Source organism: Panthera pardus, unplaced genomic scaffold, assembly GCF_024362965.1.
Source record: "Panthera pardus isolate Hobbes unplaced genomic scaffold, ASM2436296v1 HiC_scaffold_21, whole genome shotgun sequence".
Classification (NCBI taxonomy): Eukaryota; Metazoa; Chordata; class Mammalia; order Carnivora; family Felidae; genus Panthera; species Panthera pardus.
The window spans coordinates 26,396,577-26,415,719 of record NW_026526777.1 but is presented as its reverse complement, the minus strand read 5'-3'; the positions used below and the strand labels follow the sequence as shown (position 1 = coordinate 26,415,719).

At 52.5% G+C, this 19,143-nt stretch overlaps 1 protein-coding gene across 2 annotated transcripts in view; it reads right to left on the bottom strand.

Annotated features, from left to right (window-relative positions):
* The window catches only part of PIK3C2B (phosphatidylinositol-4-phosphate 3-kinase catalytic subunit type 2 beta), a 66,122-nt gene extending 48,114 nt beyond the window's left edge, over positions 1-18,008 (bottom strand). Inside the window, exons 1-2 of one of the 2 annotated variants that reach the window (XM_053909020.1) lie at positions 17,578-18,008; positions 4,846-4,948 (exon numbers count right to left, since the gene is read on the bottom strand). The gene's annotated coding sequence lies outside the window, so the exon portion shown is untranslated. The remainder of the gene's footprint in view (positions 1-4,845; positions 4,949-17,577) is intronic. The other variant, XM_053909019.1, reaches the window with a different exon arrangement.
* Between the last annotated feature and the right edge of the window lie 1,135 nt (positions 18,009-19,143).

Genomic DNA, 19,143 nt, shown 5'->3' with positions numbered 1-19,143 from the left:
CTCCTTAAGTTCCAAATTCACCTCATTTCCACCGAGAAAAGCAACTGGAACTGGGATGTAAGGGCAGAGCTTTCTGGTGGGAAGAGTTTTTAGACATAAGACCAGTGATCAGGATGCAGCTGGCAGCCTTCCTTGGGGTCCTACAAACACAGGACTGGGTTTCACCTCAACTGGGCCAGGTTTGGCATGTGTACAGGCAGGTGGGCAGACGGACGGGACCACCGCACAAAGCACCTCCCGAGCTCTGGGACTCTGACTTGAACCGATCGGTTTCCTTGAGTCAAATTTCTCAGCGGACTCCAAAGCCATATCCCGGAGCTAAGGAACAGCCCCAGCCCCGGGAGGAAAGAGAAGACAGACCCACAGATGATCCAGCAGGCCTGGCTCCTGAGGTTCTTCCAAGACTGGAATTCAGATGAGGAAAGCCGAGCTACCCCTCTCTAACCACCGTCCCCTGGTGCCTGGCCAGGACTCCACCAGACTGTCTGTCAGCCAGGCAGAGGAGGCCCAGCGGCTGACAGATCTTGTGCCCGGGGCCACACTGGCAGCTGCTCCTTCTAAAAGGCTCAGTGCTCTGCTCACTCTGATGCTGAGGGATCTGAAGGAGGAGACAGACAAGCAGCAGCCCCCGCAGGACCAGGAGAGCCCCCCCCCCCCACCCCAAGGTGGAGTGAAGGTATTGAGTGGTAGCCTGGCATAGGGGAAATCCAGACGGGGGATGGAGGGAAGACGGAGCGACAGTCCTAACAACCTGGAGCCAGAGCAACCTGGCTTCCCCTCTAAGAAGTCAAGCCCCAAATTTCATTTTCTGGGACGGGTGGGGATACACAAAGTATTTTTGCAATCAGAGTCTCAGGTTTCCTGCCTTCCCCGCCCCCCTCCCCAATTCAGCTCCCTCTCTGCCAGCCTCTGCTGGTTGACAAATCAGAAGAGGTTCTATTCCCTCAGTCCCCAAGGGCTACTAGGGATTCTGTGAAAAAAAACCCATGTAGGTCCCAGGAAAGACATGGGGTGGTGAGGGCCCGGGGCTTTGTAGCCCATCCAAAAAGAGACAGCTGGGGCCAGTATGACAGTGTCACGCAACTCCGGGGGGCGGGGGGGTACCCACACACTGTATTCTATGTGAATGTCACCCTCGGACCACAACAAAGAGAACCATGTGAATGGCGCCCCCTGCAGTTGCACACCTCGGTGGCATGGCTGTGTTCCCTGCTCCCGTCCATCTTTCAGATCACTTTCGGCCAGTTTCCCTTCGCCACCTACATGCGCTGTTAACGCGTCCCCACCTCTGCGCGCTCCGTCTCTGCTTAACCATTTGAAAGTTAGATGCAAGGGCTCCACCTCCAGATACTTCAGGCTGAATCTCTAAACAACTAGCACGCTCTCCTATATAAACACAACGCCATTAGCACAGCCACAACATTTAAGGTAGACACGATAATATTATCTAATACATAGTCCACAATGGAATGTTCACAACTGCCATCTGGGAAGTTTTTCAAACCTACAGGTTCCTGGCCCCTCTTCTGGGGGGATCTGATTCGGTAGGGTGAATCCCTGGACTCTGATCAGTTCAAAGCCCTCTCCCCTAGGCAATTCAGACGCGCCGCCAGGGCTGACCGCACAGACCGCGGTTTCGGAACTCCCAGGAAGACCAGAGGGTAGCGGGGAAAAGGGACCCCACCAGGCAGCTGGTGAAGGAAGAGGGGCGTGCTTATGGCTGAGCAGGTCAGTGCCAGGGTCCAAGCAGCACCAGGCACCGAACAGTCCACACAGCTGCCAAAGGATGGCTGGAGGCCGGCGGGGGAGGAAATGGGGTCAGGGCAGAGCTACACAATGGTCTGGAGTCCAAGGGTGGAGACAAAGGAGAGGACACTCCCCTCCGTTCAGTCCCTGTGCCAGTGAGCCAGCAGTGACACCAGCTGTGCGCGCAGAGGGCTTCCGGCTGCCCGGCTGGAGGGCACCTTTTTAGAACTGCTCTGCCTTTGCTCAGCCTGTGAGCTCTGGGTCATCTCCTCACATCCAGAACCACGAAATTGAATGTCAATGGCCAATGAGTACTGGTTACACGCCAGGTGCCATGCTGGCCCTAGAAGTATTCAGAGGGCTGTGGCACACTTCCGGGGAGCTCGCCACCTAGCAAAGATGATAGACATATCCATAAATAATTCAATCCCCCCTCCTTGGGGCACAAAGCGGGGAACCACTGCATGTCTTGGCCCATGTTCACTGGGCAGGGAAAATGGAGAGCTACTGAGCAAGATGGTAAAAAATATGAAGGGTCTCAAGCCCCCAGCCTTGGGCATCCCACCTTTTAGTAGTTTTTAATAAGGGAAGAAGACTCAGTTCTAGGACTACCTAGGAAGGGGCCTTCAGCACCTCCTCTCAGAACAGAATAGGTCAAGGGGTCAGAGGCCATATGGACATAGAAGCTCTGGCTTCCAGAATTTTGTATTCAGATGACCCCTGCCCCTCCCCACCCCCCCAACACCCATACTCATCCGTACCCCAAATCTCACTGGCTTTCCAGCCAGGGACCCATCCCCCACACCTCACTCCACAGGCCTGCTGCCCACCCCCCACTCCCACCTCCAGAGGGCCATTTCTAGGAAGGAATGTCAGCATGCCCTGCGTCAACTCCCCCAACAGGAAGGTGTATCCAAAAGGTCAGGCTCCCTGTCTCAAACAGATGTATATCTGATCCCAGCTTCTGTACTGTAAGCCTATAGGTTGTACACAGCTCCACGAGGTTCTTTGATGTCAGGCCCATCACAGAGTCACATGCACCCACAAGGTCTTTCTCCTATCTGTTTCCTCTCTGTGGCTGTCACTTAGTTCCAAATGTGGGGAGACACAAAACAGCTGCCTGTGCTCTTGTCCTACTCATCCAGCTCCTCTCTAGCATCCTCTGCGCCAAATTAAAGCAGCCCCACGTGATTCAGCCTTTGCTGCTGGAACTTCATTTTTCATCCCTGGATTCCCTGGGCCTACCCCTGGACATTCCACTAACTTGAAGCCAAAGTTGATACTGGAGTTCGTAGAGGGTTCTCTGGGTCCTAGGAGAGCAGAGACAGATGCCAGAAGCCTGTGCAACATGGTTAGATAGAGCTCTGTTTGCATTCAGAGTCCAAGAGTCCTCTAGTCCAGCTCAGAAACCACGTGTGCAGCTAGTCTATGCGCACGTGCACACACACACACACACACACACACACGCACACACGCACACACACACACACACAATCCCTGGCAATCATAGCTCCTACCACAAACCCTGCAGATTTGGGACTCGGGTAAGAAGAGAGTCAGGATGGAAGAGGGCAGGCAACTCGTGGCTCCTCTCAAAACTTTCCTTCCTAGAGCTGGCGACGTGGATCAGGGGCCAGGAGCTGGCAGCCACCTGAATGGAACCCCTGGCAAAGAGGGAAGAGAGGTCTTGGCAGTGTGTGGATCTCTAATCCAGGAACCATCCCTGGAGCCAGAGCGGCCACATCTCCTCTCTGTCTGGTCTATACTTCCTGCTTCCTACCACCCCCACCTGCCCTCAGCCACCACAGCCTCAAAAACCAGCCCTTCTAGTTCTGATCAGCTGGGTTCCCTCCAAGCAGCATGTGGTTAAGAATGCCTTTACTTCCCCCAACTCCCAAGTATATAAGCAGTCTCTTCTCACAATCCCTGGGCAACTCTTTCTGCCCATGGGTCGTGTTCCCGTGCTTTAATAAAATCACCTTTTTGCACCAAGAAAAAAAAAAAAAAAAAAGGAATTCCTCTTCCAGGGGGCACCTAGGTGGCTCAGTCAGTTAAGCGTTGGGACTCCTGATTTTGGCTCAGGTCATGATCTCAAGGTTCAAGTCGGGCTCTGGAATGACAGCACTGAGCCTGTTTGGGATTCTGTCTCTCCCTCTCCCTCTGCCCCTACCACACACTCATGGTCCCTCTCTCTCTCAAAATAAACAAACAAACATTAAAAAATAAATAAATAAAAGAATTACCCGTCCAGCTTCCTTGGTCCTCCAGAGAAAGGCAGTGGGATAGGATGGGGGGGGGGGGGGGGAGCTCCCAGGATGACCTTCCTGTGCTAATCTTGGTCTCCAGCTGAGGGGATTCCTTTTTTTTTTTTTTTTTTAATTTAAATCCAAGTTAGTTAACATGTAGTGTAATAATGGTTTCAGGAGTAGAATTCAGTGGTTCATCACTCACATATAACACCCCAGTGCTCATCCCAACAAGTGCCCTCCTCAATGCCCATCACCCATTTAGCCCATCCCCTCCGGCACCCCTCCGTTTGTTCTCTGTGTTTAAGAGTCTCTTATGCTTTGCCTCTAGCTGAGGGGATTCCTAAGGGAAGTTCGTTTCAGACAAAGATTTACACCAGCCCATCCCATGTCATAAAAACAACCCCAACATTTCCAAACACCAACATCTATGAACCTTTAATCTCTCTGAGGGTATTAGAGACTCCACGAAGTATAAAGGAAGCCCCTCTGGGAGGAGGATGTCACAAAACAGGTGGAAAGGGGGATGGGGACACAGCAGCCCTCACGATCCTTGCCACCCCCCTCCTTTACTTTGTCACACAGGGCCACTGGCTTCCTGCAAACCAAGGGTTCCTGCAAGGCCCCTTGCTGTCACCTGTCACCTCCAGCTGAACCTCCAGTCCAGCTTCCCCAGCTCAGTCCTTTGGAATCCAGTTCTCCAGGATTCCTGTGTAGGCTGGGGAAACTCCCTGGAGGAGGCCAGCCCATTAAACAGAATCCAGAAAGCAGGTCACAGCTGTTCCCAAACGGCCCGTGGCACCAGAGGGAAAACAGCACACCAAAGAGTCTCTGCTTTGCCTGGAGGACTCACCGGAGGGAAGAGGAGAGGCGGTGTGGGGCCACCTCACTGCTCCGTGCTGCTGCCCCAAGTCCTCACATGCTGGGCACGCTGGGCGGGGCTAACCCATCAGAGTCTGCAAGAAGCAAGGAGCAGCACTTCAGATTTTGGCCCAGGCCCGCGGCAAGGGGAGGGGGGCGTAGCTCGGGGAACTGCAGAGGCATTGGACTAACGAAGAGTGCACGGAATAATGCCGGTGGGACTATCTCCAGAGGGACATCTTTGCTGGAGATCAGAGCTTGGATTTTTAAGGAGCATCTCCGATTAATTCACTTCTAACAATCCTTTGGTGGTTTTCTGGTAGCAACTTCCTTACACATCAGGGAAGCGATCTCCCCACAACAGGGCCCCCTTGACCATTAGAGATGAGCAGACTGAGGCCCACTAAGGGTCAGCGACTTTGCCCCAGGGACGCATACTGGATCTGTGGCAGGGTGGGGAAGGGGCCACCGACCCGACGTGGGGGGCCATAGGGTGTAATACTCAGGAACAATCTTGTCCCTAGCCCTGTGCTATCCGCCCCCACAAGTACACCCCTGGGACCAAACCCCAGGATGAGAATGAGAAGGACTCGGAGGGCCGGTCCCCAGAATGATCACACACACACAGAGTGCAGAAAGTGGGGCCCCAGCCCCCATGTGGTCTGTGGGAAGGTTGGGGGCGGCTGCCTGTAAGCCTGGGTGAGGGAGCCAGTGGGCGGGGACAGGCTGTGGGGGCGGTGGGCTGCCATTGGCTGAGAGCCACCTGCTCTGCTTGCAGGAAGGCCAAAAGGAAGTCAAGCAGAAAAAGGCTGAGCCAGTCTTCCTCGGGAACCTGAGGAGCTGGAGACCAGGCCCCATACCATGCCACCGGGCCCAGGGCAAGCTGCCCTCCTCTATCCCGGTGGGGAGGCTCTACGCGGTACGCAAGCCCTGCCCGCTGCTCCTCTGCCACCGCAGTCCCTAAAACGGCAACCTGGACATGTGATCTGGTAAGAAAGAGTATCTGCAGTTCGTGCTAACTCCCCAGATCAAGAAAATCCCTGGTAGACTAGTCATTCTCAGGGACCTACAGCCTTGGTAATCACATGAACTGCATGTACCCCCACACCTTCCCCCACGTCCCCCCACACATCCATCGTAGCTACTACCACGCACTCCCTTCCCTGTGCAGACCCCCTCACCCCCCAAGACCTACCTCTTGCACCTCCTCCCTCCCCACCCTACACACACCCATACCTTCCCCCACGCACCTGCAGGTACCCCCCCCCACTCTCCATGCATACTCCATACCCCTCCCCCAAGCACACACGCCTCTGTGCCCCGCGTACCTCGCACAATCCCCACACCTTCCACAATTACCCACATCTGCCCCTGCATACCCCCCATACCTTCCCACCCTCCAGGTCCCCCCCCTCCCCTGCACATCCCCTCCACCTCACTCACTCCCTCATCAGCTCCCTGGGGAAGTGGACTTAGACACCAAGAGGTCATGATCTTAGTGTCCCTGGCAAAGACGACTGAGAAAATAGATGGAAGGGTGAACCCGGAAGAAAAAGGAAAACAGGACCTTTCCGCTCCAGGGAGCAGCTCTGGGCCTTCGGCATCCACATTGCAGCCTACCGGAGGCAGGCTCGCAGGCCCGGAGGGGACCAGGGAGCCAGAATGCAAGGGAAGGGGATTCCAGGCAGTTGAGCCCAGGAGGACCTTCGCCCAAGGGCCACCTAGCTTCTGGGAGGCCTCAGAGGTACTCAGTTATTTCCTAAATTCAGGGTGCATTGAAAAGGCCCTGAGGTCCCCACAGACCAGGGTAGGAAAGGAAAGGGGTGCCGCTCTCAAGCAGCCCCCATCTTACAGCCCAGAAACACACACACACACACACACACACACACACACACACACACACACAAAACACCAGCAAACATCTGATATTAATTTACACAGGGGTGTGAGAGGCCAAGGTGTTAGTCCCACCCAGGGACATTTGAGAGGCCAAGGTGTTAGTCCCACCCAGGGACATTTGCATCTAAAAAAGCAGAGTCTGAGCAGAGGAGGGCCCAACCCAACCCATTCTGGAAGTGGAAAGGGAAATTTCCAGTGGCCTGGGAGGAATGACCCATTAATAGGTAGGCGGGGTGGATCTTGATGGTGGCTGTGCCTCCTCATGGCCTCCCTGGTCTCAGCTCCTGAGGCCTAGGCATCTCTTGTCCTTGTCCAGAACTCATGTCCCCCTCAGCGAGGCCCAGCAGGCAGCTTGGTCTCTAAGTCACTGACACCTCCTAACCCAGGCCTTGGGTATTGTTGGCCAAGATTGACCCAGGAGGCCCCCAGGCCTTCTTCAGTAGCTGAGAAGGATATCCTGCTCAGGGTCAGCCAAGGACACTGACCCCCAAGGGAGACTAAGGATGCTAGCTTACCCCGGTCAAAGGAGAAACTCCACTCAGGATGCTGGGCCCTAAGAGGGAACTAAGATTGAGACCAAGGCCATCTCCAAGATGGCCTCCCAGTGTTCAGAATCCCCAAACCACAGGGAAAGGGATACAGAGACGGCAGCCTGGGAAGGAGGCAGCAGGCAGTGTCCGGTGGTACCAGATCCCAGCCAGGACTCCCCACATCGGTCTGGTCTCCCCCCAGACCTGTCCCAGCGGTAGGTTCCAGAGTCCTCAGAAGGACCCATCAGCACTCACAGCCTGGTATAGACTCCCCGTACCCTATTTCCCCACCCGGTTGACTCTTAGGGCCTCCAAAGCCCTGGGTGCAGCTGGAGGCTCCTTCCTCTTTCCTACTTTCTCTCTCTCTCCTCTTCCCACTCTGACTCAAGAGCCCCAGAAGCCTTCCCTGGTCAATCCTTCCAATTCCTGCTTTTGCTTTCAGTGTCTCCTTAACATTCTGAGGCTGTGTGCGTGTGTGACACAACGACTTGGTGTTGCTCTGCACCTGCCTGATGCCTTTCTCCCATCTCCCATGCCCCACTCTGCACAGGAAGGTCCCAAGGGAGACCAAGGTCTCCGGAGAGCAGGGCCTCAGTCTACGCTGAGCAAAGGGGACATTCGACAGAGGGGTGATCAGCCTGGCACAGTGTAGCTCATTAACATCTCACCAGCCCCGTCTTTATGGGGGCCTTGCCCATGTGACCCTCACTCAGGGCACCAGGGTAGCAGGAGTCACCATTCTCAGCAGGGATTAGGTGACACTGCTGGCAGCTGGGTAAGTGTAGCCAGGGTGTGACCGTGGGTGCAGGCCCATTAGGGCTAAGGTTCCATAGGCACCTTGCTGAAATGCCAGTCCAATGTATGTAAACACCATCACAAAGTCTGTCAAGTTAGTATCCCCATGGATACGTCCCCAGTCCTCCCTGGAGGGAAGGTGTCATACTTTGTTTAGGGGAAAGGGAAAGGGAGGGGGGCAGGCAGAGTGGTGGGGGGAGGTCAAGTGAGGAAAGAAATACACCTGCTTTTCTCCTCTGGCATTTTGTGCGAGGTTTTGTCTTGTTTAATTCTCACAACAATCCTTACGTGTGGATATTAATATCCTTATTTAATGGATGAGGCAAGCGGAAAAGAGGAAAAGGACTGAATAATTTACTGCCCCCCCCCCCCCCACCAAGGTCACACAACTAGCAAACGACAAAATCAGGAATTAAACTGGAAACTGTTTCAGGCCAAAACTCATAGCGTTTTTCCTATCTCACAGAATGGGACCCAGGCACGTCACATTTTACCCAACGGGCAAGCTGACGTTGGTGATTACCTTGGTACAACGCCTCCACCCTCTCCCCCGACACCCCAAAGCATTTCTTCACCGTCGCAAGCCCCTCAAAAGCAAGCAAATAATAAACAAGAGGAAACCAAAGGACGACGCCCCGTTTTCCAGATAAGAGGACCAAAGGCTGAGCGTCAAAATGGGAGAAGGGGAGTGGGGGATACGGGCTGCCAGTTATGGAATGAGTAGGTCACAGGAATAAAAGGCACAGCACAGAGAATCTAGCAGACGATACCGCACCAGCATCGCACGGTAACAGACGGTAGCCGCACTTGTGAGCACAGCGTAACATACGGAGAAGTCGTATTCCTGAAACCAAGGTAACATTGTGTGTCGCCTATACTCAAATAAAAACATAAAGAGAGAGAGAGAGAGAGAAAGAACCAAGGACCAGAAGGAGAAATGCCTTGTCTGGAGTCACACAGCTAGTCAGTGACAGAAGTGGGACCAGAAACTAGAGGCAGGTCCCAGACTCCCGCTCCAGTGCTCTTTCCAGACTGAGCCACCACCAGTCTATTTCCAGTGAAGGAAATCTCCCAGCCTTCCTGTTCCAGTCTCTCTCAGACTGGTCCATTCCTTTCCAAGCTTCCGATTACTTTCCTCAAGTTAAATAACCTACTGAAAGCACCCATTAGGCACGAAAAATTGTTTAATGTTTGTTTATTTTTGAGAGAGAGAGAGAAAAAGAGCACGAACAGGGGAAGGGCAGAGAGCGAGGGGGACTGAGGATCTGAAGCAGGGTCTGTGCGGACAGCAGGGAGCCTGATGTGGGGCTCAAACTCACGAACCATGAGATCATGGCCTGAGCCGAAGTCAGACGCTTAACTGACTGAGCCACCTAGGTGCCCTAGCACCAAAGATTATTATTCTTTCTCTTATCCGAACAATTGAAACAACCTCCTAAGCGTCTCTGTCTCCCCACTGACCCCTAAAGCATCTGCTCCACGGCCACAACCCTGGAGCAATGGCTCTGTTCATATCATCCTTCTGACGAAAAGGTTTCTGTCTCTCCCTGCTTTCATACTGGACATTCAAGACTCCCCACACTGAGCCCCAGCCCAGTTCCCTGCAGGCCCCCCAAATACTGATGGTTATTAAGCATTCCGTGGGGCCACAAGTTTTCCCATGAATCTTCGGTCACGCTAGTGCCTTCTGGAATCCTCTCTGGCTTGCCCTCTACAAACACCTGCCCTTGTATTTGAGCCTTCTATCATCTCCTATGACAGAAAGTGACTTTTGCTCTCTTTTGAACATCTCTAAATATACACAGCATTGGGGCGCCTGGGTGGCTTGGTGGGACGAGCGTCAGACTTCGGCTCAGGTCATGATCTCGCAGTCCGTGGGTTCGAGCCCCGCATCAGGCCCTGTGCTGACAGCTTGGAGCCTGGAGCCTGGAGCCTGCTTCCGATTCTGTGTCTCCTTCTCTCTCTCTCTGCCCCACCCCCACTCACTCTCTGTCTCTCAAAAAATAAATGTTAAAAAAAAATTTAGGGGTGCCTGGGTGGCTCAGTCGGTTGAGCGTCCGACTTCGGCTCAGGTCATGATCTCACAGCTCATGAGTTCAAGCCCTGTGTCGGGCTCTGTGCTGACAGCTCAGAGCCTGGAGCCTGATTCAGATTCTGTGTCTCCCTCTCTTTCTGCCTCTAACCCACCCGCATTCTGTCTCTGTCTCTCTCAGAAATAAAACATTAAAAAAAATTTTTTTTTTATTTAAATATACACGGCATTTAGTGTTTTGTGTTATACCTACTAGTGATTAGAATAAAAATAATTTTTATCCAGGTGGGTGCTTTATAGTTACAAAGCACTTTCACAGACATAAGCCCATTAATCTTAAGAACAAAAATTACCTCTTATTTATCTTGTCTTCCCCACCACGCTCAGCACAGCGTTTTACACTAGGGACAGAGCTGTTAAATACCGTGTTCTGAGGGTGGTCAGACCAAGCCAGAGGAGAATATTTAACACCTCCCTGCTACAGAATCAGAGATTCTGGATGAGGAAGGCAAAATTGTAGTTTACGTTTCCGGGTTGATACCCCATTGCATTTATTAGATTCTTGGAATTTAGAAGTCCCCAAAATATTAAACGCTATTGTCCTAGCTTCTATACTTCTATGAAATGCTGCCTCAGATTATACCACCTCTTGGGGCAGCCATGGACAACTGCCTCATACCGAGTTTATAGGATTACCCCATTCCATAAAGCAACTCATGCATTCACTTGTAATTTCTGGAGTACAATGTGGTTACCTCAAGGTCATGGACCATATTGAATTTACGTTTGTATCCCTAGGGTTCAGCACAAACTTGCCTGAAGGATGATAATGTGATTGTAACCGCCACCATTTTCTAAGCCCTTACTATTTATCAGGCCCTATTCTAGATAGTTCATTAATGAACTCATTTCATTTTCACCACAGCTTGTTCCCCCCCCACCCCCCCCATACTATTATTTTCCCCATCTTACAAACGAGGAAACAGAAGCACAGAGAAATCAAGTAACTTTCCCAAAGTCAAACAACTAGTATGAGGGAGAGCTAGGCTTTGAACCCATGGAATCTGGGTCCGAAGCCATACTCGTATGTACATACTGAATTTATACTGCCCTTCAGTTGATGAATCAATAGATGTAAGAATGAATGAACAGAGGCACTGAAGATGTTTTTGTCGGAGAACAAGGAACCAACCACCAATTAACCCACCTCTTGCCTCCACCCCATGTTACCCATAGGACTATCACAAGAGTCTTTCTCAAACTTTCCCTAAGTTCCGCCAGAGTTTATCTATGAGGAATTCCCTGATATACCAGCATAGAATCCCTGTCAGCAAAATAAAAAAGCTTGGTTTAGTGAACTAAACTTAGTGAACTTAGTGAACTAAATTCTCCCAGAATACAAACTCCAGAAGGACAGGGACTATGTCTGTCTTCTTCCACTGCTGTGCACTGAGGAGAACATCAGGTACATTGTGAATAAAAGATAAAAGGTAAACTCCTTCAATGGTTCTGGTCAGATTAAAGTACCTTCACTTCACCCCCTTTGCCTTTCACTTCATCCCCCACCCCAATTTCTACTCATTGTTCAGATCTTGCTAACAGTTAATGTTTTTATTTATTGTTGAAAGAGAGAGAGACAGAGCATGAGCAGAGGAGGGGCAGAGAGAGAGGGAGACACAGAATCAGAAGCAGGCTTCAGGCTCTGAGCTGTCAGCACAGGGCCCGATGCGGGGCTCGAACTCAGGAACCGTGAGATCGTGACCTGAGCCGAAGTCGGACACTTAACCGACTGAGCCACCCAGGAGCCCCTTGACTAACATTTAATTTCTTCTAGGACGTCTGACTACCCCAAGTGTCCCACTTATGAGTTTCCAAAGCATCCCATGCTTCACCCCCCACCCCGCCCCCAACACACAGCCCATTTACTTGTCTGTATTCCCCACTCAACTGTAAGTTCTGGAAGGCTATCAGTCCTCATCACTGAAAGCACCTAAAGTCATTATTAGTAAGCCCTCAAAAAACATCTGCTGAATGAATGAGTTCTTTTTTAAACATTCTCTGACTTATCTCCCTTTGTGACCATAGCTTCACCACAGATGGCTTTGAAAACAACCATTTCTGTTGTCAACAGACTCTGTCAGCAGACTCTTGGGGAAGCCCTGTCTCATTCAGAACTTGGGGCTCACTGACACTTCTTCTCAGCGGTCCCCTCAGGGGAGCACCAAGGGAAGAAACACAGGTGCTGGAAGTTTCCTGACCTGGACTCAAACTTTGCTTCTTCTCTAACTAGTCCTACAACCTTCGGCATGTTTCGGAATCTTAATTTGAACTAAACCTAACCGCAACCTCAGGTCGCACATCGGTGAAAGGGGAGGAGACCATTTCATCATCGCGGTTTTCTCCAAGGTTAGGGGAAGGGGAAAGTACAGATAACGTTTGAGAAGCTACAGGCGGACAATACCTGACATTAATATAAAACGGTATGCTAACTAACAGGGATTAAAATAAAAACTAAAAACAAGAACAAAAAACCCCCCCAAAACAAAAAATAGCTACAGGTGGACACTCAGTGTGGTGGTTATTCTTCATCATGTGCTCTTGCCTCGTGGTACTTGAACTTGAGCTCAGGTGGCTCCTTTTCGCCTTCCTTGCTGAAACGGTCTGCAACAGCGTCATCAAAATTGCACTTGGGAGACTTGGCTATCCCTTTGGAACCACTCTATGTTTCAAAGTCTCCTGTCAGGGAACTACATCTAACTTCTCTCTTACTTAAAAAAAATAATAATCTGGGGCGCCTGGGTGGCTCAGTCGGTTAAGCGGCCGACTTCGGCTCAGGTCATGATCTCGTGGTCCTTGAGTTTGAGCCCCGCGTCGGGCTCTGTGCTGATGGCTCAGAGCCTGGAGCCTGCTTCCGATTCTGTGTCTCCCTCTCTCTCTGACCCTCCCCTGTTCTTGCTCTGTCTCTGTCTCAAAAATAAACATTAAAAAAAAATTAAAAAAAATAATAATAATCTGCCTTCTTAAGGTCTAGAGCAGAAATCTGAAATCCTGGCCATAATATTCTTGGGGAAAATAATATAGATGTCTTCTCCCAGCTTCCCATAATACCCAATTTGCAAACAATCTCTCCAGTTTTGGTCAGCATTAAGTGCACTTTACAGGTGCTCCTTGTCAGTTTAACTTCCTTTATTTACCTGTAGGAAGGGGTAACAGCAGGGCGAATCAGGAATGTGGCAGATGCCCTGCTTTCAGAAAAGGGGGGCTCTCAAGAGGGGTCTCGACCCTGGAAGAGCCCCATCATTACACCTTACATTCTAGATTAGCCTGCGACCTAAGACAAGAAAGGCTCATATCTATTTCTTCTCGCTAGCAAGGTAAGCTGTAGCATTTCCTGAAAATGGAATCTCCTTGGTTCCTTCCCCTTTGCCCCTCCCCTTATGTCTTCTGGTTTGCTACCAAGCGGACCAACTACTCTGAGATAGAAGAACTTGGCTGAAAAGGATGCCTCCATAGCGTTAACTCCTGGTGGGCCTGGCTTAGCCAGGCATGGGACCTGGGCAACCGGCCATGTGAGCACAGCAGCTCTCATCTCGGACACCCACCTCCCTCTGGGGAGAATACAGGAGAGGAGACAAAGTGGAATCTAGCCATTAGGACAGGACCCTCAGGAGCAGAGACATAGGATGCACAAATCATGGCAGGAAGAAGCGCAGAGAAGAAAACTATTACCCAGGAGATGACTCTCAGTGACTAGGGGTGGCTCGAGAGAAAGGTCCAGGAAGAAGAGAATTGACCAGCGTTTTCAGCAAGGAAGAGAGGCAGGAGTCATAACATTTTGGTGAAAGGAAAACATTTTCTGAAGAGACAAATGACCTTTGGCTCCTCTTTGAAACGCCATGGAGCCTCTGCTGGATGAGACTTCCTACAGGAAGTATCCCAAAAGAGGAAGGCGTGAACTGCAAGATTCCTTCAGTCACAAGTTCTGCATTCTGCCTCAGGAATATCAAGAACCTCTTTCCTCTTCCTTCTCCAGAACTTGAAGGCCTCTGCCCCGATGCACAAATGGTGTCTTCTGTGTCCTTAATCTCTTTCACCGACATAGAAATTTGGGGTGAGTGAATTCCATGACCAGTGTTCTAAGAGAATTTCCCAATCGTCTGCACACAACTCTAAGGTGCCAAAAGAAAGGTCCTGTCATTGGTCATCTTGTGATCTGTGGGGCAAGCGTAAAGTTCCAGCATCGCTAACTGCATGACCTTGGGAGAGTCACTTCTCAGGGCATCGATCTCCAAAGTCCTTTCCGGTTCTAAAAGTCATACGTAGGATATGCAAGAATAATAATTTCCTAAATGCCTAAATAAAATAATAATAATTTCCTAAATTCCTAAATAAAATAATAATTTCCTAAATAAAAAAGACACAAAATAAAGCAGATATAGAAATACTAAAACAAAAGATGTGCCTCAGTTTCCCAGAGCACCTCAATTCCCAAACGGTATTAGTGTTGCCCAGAAGGTAGCAAAATTGCTTGACTTCATTATTCCCATCCTTCTCCTTACACTGAAGGTAGGGATACAAATGAGAAAGCAGAGAAAGGCTGTGAGGTAGAAACCCAAGGAATTCACCCTCAACCCCCAAATACCTGGGAATTAAGGAGATGCGATGCTGGGCCCTTGCCCTTGAGAAGTTTATCGTCTAAGGTATGTCCCAGTCTGGTGACATGTCAGGGGCATGCGAATCCAAGGGAAGCCAGTGTGAATGAATTCCGTGACTCTGCTAATCCCTTTCCATTCTCCCAAGACCCAACATCTCCCTGATAGTGACATCAAGGTTATGAGCACAGGGTCTGGAGTGAAACAGCCTGCTTGAAATCCCTCCTCTGTCATTAACTAGCTGACTGACATCAGTAAACGTTAGCTATTATATTATTTGCCAGCTCAGCACTCCTCTTTGGACAGTAGCCAGCCTTTGGGGTGGGGGGTGGTATATGTCTCCCCACTTCCCTACAAATATTATTAAGCAGCCTTTTCTTCTCTCCTAGCTCCCATCCTGCCCTTTTTAAAGTAACCCCCCCCCTCCAAAAAAAGAGAAGTAACCCAAAACATAGCTATCTTGGTATCATCAGATCACTCTTCCCATGTCCTAGAACATTCTCTATTCCATCCCTTTCTCCCACTCCTTCCCCAACCCCCACCAGCTCTCCCTCCTTTGTTGTTACCAAGGCTAAACTCAAGAGTGAATAACGCACATTGCTATAGTACTCTGCAGCTTTCAGAGTACTTCTGCACACATGATTTTATTCGGCTCACAGGAAGCAATGTATTTCACCCTTAAAACAACCTTGTGAGCCCAGGGTATTATTTTTTCCCCATTTTACAGATAAGCAAACTAAGTCTTAGGTTCACAAGCTGTCCATGCTCACAGCGCTACGAAGTCAGTCACACAAGGACTGAAAGCCTCCTGACCCCCAAGCCACCCACCCTTTTCTCTACTACTCTGCACTGTCACGTCCAAGTTCACATCCTGGCATCGTGAGGAGCCTGAAGTTTATGGCCAGTCACGAACCCCCCCAAAGGCAACAGAGTTCTCTCATTTTTCTCCCTGCTGGCTGCGGCAGGGCTGTCCAGGCTGAAGGCCCATCCATATGAGGTACCTGCAAAGTGCCAGGCCCAGGTGGGGTGAGGAAACCAATGAGAGGGGTTCAAAGGTCCACAAGGCTGTGGGGTGCCTGCTAGAGGGCCACTATGTCATGGCAAAGACCAGAAGAATTCCAGGTCATTGGGCAATCCCGAGGGAGCACCCCAGGGAAAATCCAGCACACCCACGGGCCTCCCTCACTGAAGCTTCCAGGGAGAGGGAAACGCACAAGCTCCCTTCTGGCCAGGGCTGAGAGCTTGACCAAATTCAGACACACACACACCCATGCACACTCAGCAGTAAACTCAGAGCCATGGAAATCAAACCTTGAGCTCACCCAAAGGCCAAAGGAGAAGCAGCCACAGCCTCAGTCCAGGGCTCCGGCTCGGAGCCACCATCGCCTCGGACGCTGGCTGCCAGGCAGAGCTATAAAATATGCCTCTACTTAATTTTTCCATGGACACAACCCCGGATGCGACTGCCAGGCTCTGGAGGAGATGTAACTGTGTAGCCTCCTAACCTCTCTGCTGTAGGATGCACAGCTGGAACTGGGGGAGGAGGAGTAACCTGGGATCAGGTTTACCACCCTCTGGAACACTGGGTCTTCCGATATCTTTCCAAGGCCTGGTGCGGCAGTGGAGTAAGTTTTCATTCAGCAACTGATACAGGCTTGGAATTCGGCGCAAATTGCTTACATCTGCTTGGCCCCATCCCAGACAGTCAGGTAGTTTAGAGAAAGAAGGAGGGGCAGCGTTGGCCCACTTCTGGAAGCTGGGGTAGCTGTGTGCTAAGGAATCTGGTGCCATGCTGGGACCAGCCAGCACAGGGTACAAAATTCACCAGCGGAATTGAGAAGAAGGAAAAAAAAAACAAAAAAACACATCAGGGCAGCAGGAGACAATAGAGATTCCATTCCAGGCGTGGCTGGTGGGACTGGGACAGGGAAGTCACAAAGACCCCAAAAGGGGGTGGGGACAGAGGGAGAGAAGGTTGGCCCGGGGAATAAGAGCAATGGCAGATTCTTCACACACACACACACACACCCTCAGCCAATTAGGGTGTGTGCACTAACCTCATACATTCGGGAACCTCTTCTCACAACCCAGGAGCTGGCCAAGCCCCTTGGCTCCCCACCCTACCCCACCCCTGCTTGGCAGCGTCCCCAGGGCTTCCTGCAGCTGCCATAACTCCCCAACATCAAAGTCGCCGCTGTCGGGAGCTGAAAATGAGAGACAAGTACCAGCCAGGAGAGCAGCGCCTCCGCGGAGGGCCCGGAAAGTCAGGCCTGAGGGTCCCTCTCTCTCCCCCAAGCTTCTCCTGGTGCTGCAGTACCCTTATAAGGGAGAAGCCAAGTCGGCGATCCGTCTGGCCAGAAAATGTATACATTCCCCCGGCTACATGCTGACTTTTCACCCACCGCAACAGAAAGCACCATCCCCACCACCCCCACTCCGGGGCAGGTTTTGCTTTTTATTTCTCATCTTAAACCCCCAAACCATTGGTTGCTTCAGATCGCCGTGCAGCTGGAGGGCAGGAAGTGTGTTTAGAGGAAAGGGGTGGGAAAGGGGTGAGAAGCGGGGACCCGAGACACCCCGAAACTGCTGGGGCGGGGTGGCGGAGGGAGCCGGCAACCTGCAGGGCGCCGCGGTCCGGGGCTCTCGCTGCCACCGCGTCCGCAGCTCTGCCGGCCGCCGGGAACCCGCGGCTCCTTCCATTGTTGCACCTCGGCTGTTGCCATGTTGGAGGGAGAGCCCCTTGACCTCCGCTCCCTCGGCTCGGCGAGCAATCTGCAGACCCCGGGCGGCGGCTCCCGGCCGGATGCGCGTCCTACCTGTGCTCGCTGCGGGCTTCCCTGCGAGACCCGACGTGTCGCGTGCTCGGCGACGTGGGCTGCCGGCCCCGCAGCTCCAGGCGTCCCCGCGCCCGCGCGCGCCGCTCCCCTCTCCGCGAGCCACGAGCGCCGGCCCGGGTGTGGGGGGGGGGAGGGGGAGGGGGGAGGAGGGAGCCGGGGGCTGGCGGGGAGGCAGCGGAGGACGCGGGACCGGCTCCGGGGGGCGCGGGGGAAGCCCTCCGGGCCACGAGCGTGCGCGAGCCCGCAGAGTCAGGCCACCCCGGGCGAGACAATAGCGGGAGCAGCGGGCGGGAGCGGAGAAGCCATCTCCCGGAGACCCGGCGCACTGCACGGCGACGCGAGGCGCGGCCAGCCCCGGCCTGGACAGGCAGCCGCCCGGCCGCCCGCTCCAGCCCGCAGCGCCGAGTCGGCGGCGAGCGCGAGGGCGGGGCGGGCCCCGGAACCCTGACCGCCCTCCACCTCTCGCTCCCGCCTCCCGCCTCCCGCCTCCCTCCCTCCCTCCCTCCTTCCCTCCCGGCGGGGGCGCGGGGGCGCGGGGGCGCGGGGGCGCGGGGGCGAGCTGCGCGCTGGCGTCCGATTGTGCTCGGGAACCCGACTGCCCGCGCCGCCGCTTCCCGCCCGGGGGAGGATTCTGCGGATGGTCGTTACTTCTCCCTGCGGGGGCCCCTTTGCTCCGGGTCGGATGCACGCCAGGTCCTTCGGCTGAAAACGAACCACTTAGCGGTTCGAGGACATCCCCCCTCCGCCCCCATCTTTATCAGGATTGCGACGCCCGCCAAAGTCCCTACCTTGAGGGCGGCGGAGGGGGAGCTGTCACCGCGCTGTGCGCTCAGCCTCGTTGGGTTTTCGGTTCGCCCAAGTGGGTCGTCCCACCTGAACCCCAGAGAGTAGCAACCCTTAGTAGGGGTGGGGGAGGTAGAGCGGCCTCCACCCCAACTATGGTAGGGAAAAAGCCCGCTTCTTTCAATTCAGTGGGTCATGTTTAACATTTTTACTCCGAGTGCCTTTCTTTGAGCAGTGGTCTCTAGAAGAATTTTCCTAAAGACTCCACCCAAAAGAAACCGAGAATTGGCCAGCTCCTCACTTGCATTTGCTTGGCATAGTAACTATGATCCCTGATCTCAAAGTACATTTTCCTCACACTTGTATCCCATTCTCCCCCAGGGCCCTCCTTCCTTTCTGGCGGGTCTGTGAGGATCAACACCCGACGCCCAGACCCCCCGCTCTGCAGTCCCCTTCAGGTGTCCAGGGTCTCAAGGCTCCCAGCCTCCCTCAGAAGCCTAGCCCTCCCCAGCCAGGGGAATCCCATGGAAATGTCTGCCAACCTACCCCTTCCCTGGTCTCAAGGAAATATTTATTGAAATGCTACTATTTCAGTCTATTTAGGGTTTACTAGAGTTTTACTTTTTAAAAAAATGTCAGAAGGGCCTTTTTAATAAGATACAGGGCCTTTAAATTTTCCTCATTAATACAAAACTGTGCAACAAAGCCAACACGATACTTAGATTCATAGTTGTAGAATTGGAAGAGACTCCAGAGCTCAGT